We start from the raw sequence: 8,990 nt of genomic DNA on the forward strand, positions 1-8,990 counted from the left end.
AATATTCAGTAATGTAATGAGACTTGTATTGAACATTTTAGTGACAAACTGGGATTTTGATGAGAATTTCAGTACTTCAGTTATACATGTTTTCAAAATGTGGACAGCCAGATTTATTATTCCTTCTAATATCATTTAGTAATGGTTCATTTGTCGCGTCGCTATTTTCGCAAGTCATGCACACATATCAAACTGAAATTATGTTTAAAAAGGTTATTTTGCAGGGTCATGATGTCATAACTCGTCATGGTCTAATAGGCAAAAGCGTTTGCCAGTAAGGTTTTGTCCTTCTTTCTCACGTTTTGGTCAACTAATCCTCTGGGCAGCTTTGAATAGGGTTGAAACAGTTATCTTCCAGTAGTGACAAGCAGCTAAAAGCTTACGAGATATCTTCAATAAGCTTCCAGATTTTTTTCGTATGGGAACTTTTATTGATAATAAACACATGGAACTATAGTAGCCCTTCGAAATAACCCCCTTATGATGTAATGCACTTGCACTGTTCCAACAATTTCTGGAAAGACTCATGGCAGTACACTCGTATGAGTGTGCCAATGACTCTCGTCACAGCTCCTTTCATATCATCAATTGACTCCCCGTGACAGTCTCTAACGTTTTCCTTGAGCTTAGGTAATAATAAAAAGTCATAAGGAGCTACTTCTGAAGAATAGAGAGGATAACAAGGATGCAACTGTGGACTGGTTCATTTGCACAAGTCTTCTGCATCTTCAGGTTCTTGGGACTAAATGCATGAATAGTTTATAGACTGACACCAAACTGTGCACTTATTTTTTCTATAGATACACGACAGTCCTTATCCGTTAAATTCTCTCTCTCTCTCTCTCGCTCACTCTCTCTCTCTCTCTATTGGTCTTAGACATTTTTCCACTTATATATCACACGTATGTTTCTGGTATCTTTTTCTACTTTCTCTGTTAATTTATTTCTCGTTTTTTCTCTGTGTTTCCTCTTCGTTTTTCCACTTTCTTTTGTTTTCTCTCTCTCTCTCTCTCTCTCTTTCTTTCAATTAATCTGTCTCCCTCTAATTTTCCATTTCCATTTTTTTCTTTTCTTCTTACTCTATTTATATTCTTTTTAATTTATTGTCGTCCTTTCTCACGGTCTCCTCTTTTCTTTCTCTTTTCTTTCACACTGTATTTATCTATTTCTTATATTCATTTTTCTTTCTCGTTTACTGTCGAATCCGAGATTTCAATTTATTAACTTTTTAGTAACTTAATTTCTTGATTTGAAGAAATTGGATTCCCCGATATTACTCATATCTTCACGATAGAAACGAGGTTGTGTGCGTAAAGTTCTGAAGTTTTTATTGCAAAAACTGTTTATTCATTAACATCAAGTCGAGAACGGATCTGAAAGCTTGCACATTTTAGTCACTCGGTCGGTCGGTCGGTCTGTCCGTAACACTTATGTATTTGGCCTTTTTGGTTAAGATCAAAGGTCTGTTGTTAATAAATGCTGTTCTTAGCTTTTAAACGTTTTCTTTGCCTTTTGGCACAGATCAAATTGTAGTATCTGTTCCGGCAGATACTGCAAGCTATGACTAGCTATGACTAGCAAAGACCAGATGTGGGGGCAACCCCACATGCCTGACCTTTAACCAGCTCCCATTTCCCACCTCTCGGGAGCTGGCCCCCTTTTTCCCTTCCCCCTCCCTTCACTCCTCACATTAAAAATCGGCCTTGTGCCTAATTTGCTCGGTGGGGGAGCAAATAAATACCATCTGTTCCGACAGATACTGCACGCTATGACTAGCTTTGACTAGCAAAAACCAGATGTGGGGGCAACCCCACATACCTGACCATTAACCAGCTCCCATTTCCCACCTCTCGGGAGCTGGTCCCCTTTCCCCTTCCCCCTCCCTTCACTCCTCACATTAAAAATCGGCCTTGTGCCTTATTTGCTCGGAGGGGGAGCAAATAAATACCATCTGTTCCGACAGATACTGCAAGCAAAGACCAGATGTGGGGGCAACCCCACATACCTGACCTTTAACCAGCTCCCATTTCCCACCTCTCGGGAGCTGGTCCCCTTTTTCCCTTCCCCCTCCCTTCACTCCTCACATTAAAAATTGGCCTTGTTCCTAATTTGCTCGGTGGGGGAGCAAATAAATACCATCTGTTCCGGCAGATACTGCAAGCCAAGACCAGATGTGGGGGCAACCCCACATACCTGACCTTTAACCAGCTCCCATTTCCCACCTCTCGGGAGCTGGCCCCTTTTTCCTTTCCCCCTCCCTTCACTCCTCACATTAAAAATCGGCCTTGTGCCTTATTTGCTCGGTGGGGGAGCAAATAAATACCATCTGTTCCGACAGATACTGCAAGCTATGACTAGCAATACCAGATTTGGGGGCAACCCCACATGCCTGACCTTTAACCAGCTCCCATTTCCCACCTCTCGGGAGCTGGTTCCCTTTTTCCCTTCCCCCTCCCTTCACTCCTCACATTAAAAATTGGCCTTGTGCCTAATTTGCTCGGTGGGGGAGCAAATAAATACCATCTGTTCCGGCAGATGCTGCAAGCTATGACTAGCTATGACTAGCTATGACTAGCAAAGACCAGATGTGGGGGCAACCCTACATGCCTGACCTTTAACCAGCTCCCATTTCCCACCTCTCGGGAGCTGGTCCCCTTTTCCCCTTCCCCCTCCCTTCACTCCTCACATTAAAAATCGGCCTTGTGCCTAATTTGCTCGGTGGGGGAGCAAATAAATACCATCTGTTCCGGCAGATACTGCAAGCTATGACTAGCTAGGACTAGCTATGACTAGCAAATACCAATTGCCACTATACAGCTCCCCTACTCCCCGGGGAGCTGGTCCCCATTTCCCCTTCACTCCTCACATTAAAAATCGGCCTTGTGCCTAATTTCCTCGGTGGGGGAGCAAATAAATAGCAACCCTACATATAAGACCTTGGCCAATGTAAGGACAACCATTCATACCAATTGTCACTCTCCAGCTCCCCTACTCGCCGGGAAGCTGGTTCCCATTTCTCCTTTACTCCTCACATTAAAAAACCGGCCTTGTGCCTAATTTGCTCGGTGGGGGAACAAATAAATACCCTTTTCTTGGCCTTTTGGCCAAGATCAAAGCGTAGTATCTGTTCGGCAGATACTGAAAGCTATGACTAGCTATGACTAGCTATGACTAGCAAAGACCAGATGTGGGGGCAACCCCACATGCCTTACCTTTAACCAGCTCCCATTTCCCACCTCTCGGGAGCTGGTCCCCTTTTTCCCTTCCCCCTCCCTTCACTTCTCACATTAAAAATCGGCCTTGTGCCTAATTTGCTCGGTGGGGGAGCAAATAAATACCATCTGTTCTGTAGAAGCTGCACATAAGTTAATTGGTCCTTGGTCAATGTAGGGATACCCTTCATACTGAGACAATTGCTATTTTTTGGGGATACTACCAGAGTTCCCCCTTTTTACCCTTGTTTTAGGGGAGCTGGTTTAACTCCACATTAAAAACGAACTTGTGTCTAATTTGCTTTCGTGGGGAAGCAAATAAATCAAGAAATAGAACATTAAAAGTTTTTTTTGTTTTTTTTTTACACAGAAGTCACCACTTATCAAGGCCCGGAAGCCACTCAGGGATAAGGGTTATTGCAAGTACATTACGTTAGTGAGGAGATTTGAGGAAGTGATTACTTAAGGAGGCGGTTCATTAGAAATTTGTTAACATTAGACTTGAAGACATCCAAGTTGTAGTCCGGAGGGAAGCAGGCAGACGGAACAGAGTTCCACAGGCGTGCAGTTCTAAGAAAGAAGCTTTGTTCATGAAATCCGCGTTTTGATTTAGGCACAGATATAGAGTGGGGGAAATTTTTCACAGTGGATTCAGCTAGACGGGTGTTTTTCGTGAAAGATCGGCGAGGGGGGACCAGAGACTGGAGTTCAGACGAGCACCTGCCATGAAAATAACGATAAAACAAGGATAGGCTTGCAACGTCTCTTCTGTGGGAGAGGTGTTGCAGGGTAGAGAAAAGGGCATCCCTCACTAAGCCACGAAGTTTTCTTTCTCTTCCTTTTAGTCTATTTTCTCTCTTTTTTTCTTTCTTCTTCTGTCTATGTCTCTGTCTCTGTCTCTCTCTCTCTCACTCTCTCTCTCTCTATATATATATATATATTTTCCACATATATTTGCTAATCCTGTTTATTTGTCTTTTTTAGCTAAATACTTTCTTTCATTTTCTATCTCTTTCTGTCTTTCTGTCTTAATTTGTTTATTTCTTTTTATATATATCGTTTGTTCACTCTCTGTTTTTTTTTTCTCGCTCTGTTTCTCCCTCTCTTCCTTTCTCTACGTTTTCCATTGTTTTCGTTCTTTTTTTCTGTTTTTCTCTCTATTTTTATCTTTGTTTTCTCGCTCGTTTTTCTCTCTCATTTTTTTTTTTTATCTTTCTTTAAATTTTTCTTTTTTTGTTGTTGGTTATTCATTTAATGTTCTTTTCTATAAACCTTTCGTTCACTAAATCTCACTACGTCATTTTTCCTTTCTCTATTAGTCCTCTACATTTTTCCACTTATATGTCATACATGTTCTTTTTGTCTTATAATCTCCCTCTCTCTCTCGCTCTCGCTCTCTCTCTCTCTCGCTCTCCCTCTCCCTTACTTTCCTGTTGTTTTTCTCTCTGTATCCCTCTCTTTTGTCCCCTTCTTTTTCCTCTCTCCTTCGGTTTCTATCGAACTTTTTATTATTTAGTACCCCGCTTTTCTTCTCTCTCTCTCTCTCTCTCTCTCTCTCTCTCTCTCTCTCTCTCTCTCTCTCTCTCTCTTAGTCCTATACATTTTTCCACTAATATGTCACACTTTTCCTTTATATCTCATGATCTCCCCCCCTCTCTCTGTCTCTCTCGTTCTCTCTCTCACACACAATTTCTTCCCCTCTCTCTTACTTTTCTCTTGTTTTTCTGTCTGTATCCCTATATTTTGTTCTCTTTCTTTTTTCTCTCTCTCTCTCTCTCTTTCTATTTATTTCCCTTTTGTTTTACTTTCGCGCTTCCTTACTATCTTTCATTCCTTTTTTATTACATTTTTTTGTTTTCTTTTTTTACCTGGAGGTCACTACTTATCAATGCCCGGAAGCCACTCGGGGATAAGGGTTATTGCGTGTACAGTAATCAAAGGGATAGTATCGTAGTAATCATTAGTATTGGAGATTTGATAGAATGTCTTACTTTAGGGGGCAGTTTGTCAGGAATTTGTTAATGTTGGACTTGAAGACGTCCAAGTTGTAGTCAGATGGGAAACAGACAAACGGAAGAGAGTTCCACAGTCGTGCACTTCTTAGAAAGAAGCTCTGTTCATGGAATCTACGTTTGGTTTTAGGCACAGATAAAGAGTGGGAAAATTATTGACAGTAGTTTCAGCTAGACGGGTGCTTTTAATGAAAGATTGGCAAGGGGGCCAGAGATTGCAGCTCAGACGTGTATTAGCCATCGAAATAACGATAAAACCAAGAGAGGCTCGCAACGTCTCTTCTGTGGGAGAGAGTCTGCAGGGAAGAGAAAAAAGCATCCCCCACAAAACTACTAAGTGTATTTTGTACTCTGTCAAGGCAGGATAGCTAATTTTTAGCAGCCCCTGGCCTGATGTGGCAGCAGTACTCTATCCTTGGACGTACTTGGCTTTTATATAGATAGAGAATTGCATCAATAGTGAGATGTCTTCTGGACCGGTAGAAGGATCCCACCATTTTCGCAGCGTCCTTGGCAACAGACCTGATGTACGTGCTCCTTTTCAGATCAGGAGTAAAGAGCAAACCCAGAAGCTTGTCAAAACATGGAGCGTCCCCCAAAACGAGAGCCATCCATTTCAATTGATGCCAGATTGGGATCAGAACGTTGATGATGTAAAGATAGAAGCTTGGTTTTGGATCCTTTAAAAGTAACCAGCCACCTCTTCCCTCACTGTACCACGCGCTCAAGATCAGATGAGAGAGAATGAGAGAGAGCTTTGTGATTTACGTCCTTTGATGTGTTGCCATACTTTCCGTCTCTATGGGATTTATTTTTCTTCATACGTTTCTATTTATCTGATAATTTTTGCTTCAACAGTATAACACCCGCTTACGTCAGGTTCTTTTCCTTTACTCCTTCTTCTTCTTCTTCTTCTTCTTCTTCTTCTTCTATTTCTTTCTTCTTTAAAATCTTTCGCTCTTTCTTTTGATTTTTTATTCAATATTTAAATTATCTTTATTTTTGTACTCTTTTCTCCCTCTCTATTATTCTTATACATTTTCCCACTTATTTGTCACACATGCCATTCCTGTCTCTTTATCTTTCCTTCTCTTTCTTCCCTTCATTTACTCTCTCCTTCTTCTGCCGTATCTATTAATTCCGTTGTCCATTTTTTTTTCTATTTTTCTAATGTATATATTAATTGTTATATTAGTTATACAATGAATTTCAAAAAACATTTTGAAGTGAAATGTTTTATTTTCATATCAAAGCTTTTTATTATTCTAAGCAAGACAAAGAATACTTTAGAAATTTAATCGCCTTAACCTATCGGGTTTCGATGTCTACCATCTCATCAGAGGAGAGAAAATATTAGCAAATATTTATAAAGGTATGTACCCTATTTGCTAAAGTCAGTGATACAGGGAAAGTCAAAGTCAAATTAATTAATTAATCAGTCCTGTAGCAAGAAGATATGAAGAAAGGGATATGAATATTTTATTTGCTTTATCTTGCATTTCGAGCAATTCTTGTTTAGACGGGATAATAACTAGAGAATATTACTGCCAGTAATATTTTGTAAATCTTTAAATCACAGGTTTCCATACCAACTGATTGTTAAATAAAATTATTCTGAAGTATATATATATATGATTTTCTATTTTATATTTCATTCTGTCACCATTCAATCTTTTTCCCCCCTTTTTCTCCACCTATCTTTTTCTCTCTTTTACGTCTTCACTCATTTTTCTTAATTACACCTTGTCTCGGCAGCCGAGTCTAACGCATGTCTTATTTTTCTTTTAATAATACTATTGGATTTCTTTCCCCTTTTCCTTGTACCTTATTTGTGAATTATTCCACGGATTTCGGCCTTTTGGATTATTTTGAACCATCTTCCAATTTCGCGATTCCCTTGGAGTTTACTTGTGCGAATGGAAATTTAACTAACTTTCTTGGATTTAAATTTTAGGATTTTACCGTCATTGGATTATTTATCTTTCACCAGACTAACTATTCGCGTGAAATCACATTTTTCTCCACCATACTTCTTCTTCTTCACTTTTCGTTATCAAGTAAGATCTTTGACTTACTTGCAGTTTCATCAAATACTTTTGCAAGCAAAATCCGATCATTTTGCTAAATCCTACCCTCTGATGAGAAGGAAAGTATTTCTTCGAAACTCTGCGGATTAAGGACTAGCCACTTATTTAGTGTTTCCTTTTCAGATTAAATATGTTTTTAACTCTTTTTCAAAGTGTTTTTTACATGTTTTATTATGTATATATATATATATATATATATATATATATATATATATATATATATATATATATATATATATATATTTAAAGTGATGGTTGTGTAGTTCCAACGAGAGAAAAATGTATATTTAAAAGAGTGTAGCCATCAACAATTGTGGGTTTTTTTTAAAGGTTTTCATCATATTTTTATTTTAAAATATTTTTATAACGCGTTTCGAGCTTTGGGTGTGCTCTCTTCAAATATTTTCGTAAAAAAGTTTTTCTTTAAAATGGGAGTTTATAGAATTGCCTCCGCTGATATTAAATATGTTTTTCAGAGTGGTGTTCAGACATTATGTTGTTGTTGGTGTTCAGACATTCTGTCTCCAACTGTAAGTGTTCAGTGTCCGGTCAAAGTTATTTTCAAAGAGTGTTTTTTAGTCCATATGGTGAAGGTTTTTATGTTTTTTTAGGGTTCTTTTTAAAGACTTTCTTTCCCCATGTATAGCATACACTCACACACAATCACACACGCATACATATACATTTATGTACATGTACACATGCACACGCACGCAGGCATACACACATACACACACGTACATACATAGAAATATATGAAGGCTACACTCTTTTAAATATATATATATATATATATATATATATACTCCATTTTTTTATATTTCTCGTGCTCGTTTTCTCTTTCTATTTTACAACATAAACGCTACTCAAGGATAAAGGATAATGGGTATTTTTTTTACACAGTGATCACCACTTATCAAGGCCCAGAAGCCACTCAGGGATAAGGGTTATTGCAAGTACATTCGTTAGTGTGGAGATTTGATGAAGTGTTTAATTAAGGAGGCGGTTCATTAGGAATTTGTTAACATTGGACCTGAAGACATCCAAGTTGTAGTACGGAGGGAAGCAGGAAGACGGAACAGAGTTCCACAGGCGTGCAGTTCTAAGAAAGAAGCTGTGTTCATGGAATCTACGTTTTGATTTAGGCACAGATAAAAAGTGGGGGAAAGTTTTCACAGTGGACTCAGCTAGACGGGTGTTTTTCGTGAAAGATTGGCGAGGGGGACCAGAGATTGGAGTTCAGACGAGCACCTGCCATGGAAATAACGATAAAACAAGGACAGGCTCGCAACGTCTGTTCTGTGGGAGAGAGGCTGCAGAGTAGAGAAAAGGGCATCCCCCACTAAGCCACGAAGTCTATTTTGTACTCTGTCAAGGCAGGATAGGCTGTTTTTAGCAGCTCCTGTCCAGATATGGCAGCAGTATTCCATCATTGGACGTACTTGGCTTTTATATAGATAGAGGTATCTTATTAGAAATTTGATGAGCTAATTTATTTTAGAGGACGGCTGTAAAAGATCATGTTTAAATTGGACTTGAAAACAACCATGTCCTAATCAGTTGGGAAGCAGTTTTGAAGGATTGTGTTTACCAGACGAGCAGCTCTAGGGGAAAAAAGTTTGATCATGGAATTTTCGTTTAAATTTAGCTATAGACTAGCGTGGCGGTGCTAAGCGTTG

At 39.1% G+C, this 8,990-nt stretch overlaps 1 protein-coding gene across 1 annotated transcript in view; it reads left to right on the forward strand.

Moving 5' to 3' along the window:
- The window catches only part of LOC145243549 (type-1 angiotensin II receptor A-like), a 1,077,320-nt gene that overhangs the window by 559,523 nt on the left and 508,807 nt on the right, over positions 1–8,990 (forward strand). The gene's annotated exons all lie outside the window — the stretch shown is intronic.

The sequence above is a fragment of the Euprymna scolopes genome, chromosome 22, assembly GCF_053919585.1.
Source record: "Euprymna scolopes isolate OS-2025 chromosome 22, ASM5391958v1, whole genome shotgun sequence".
NCBI classification, from domain to species: domain Eukaryota; kingdom Metazoa; phylum Mollusca; class Cephalopoda; order Sepiida; family Sepiolidae; genus Euprymna; species Euprymna scolopes.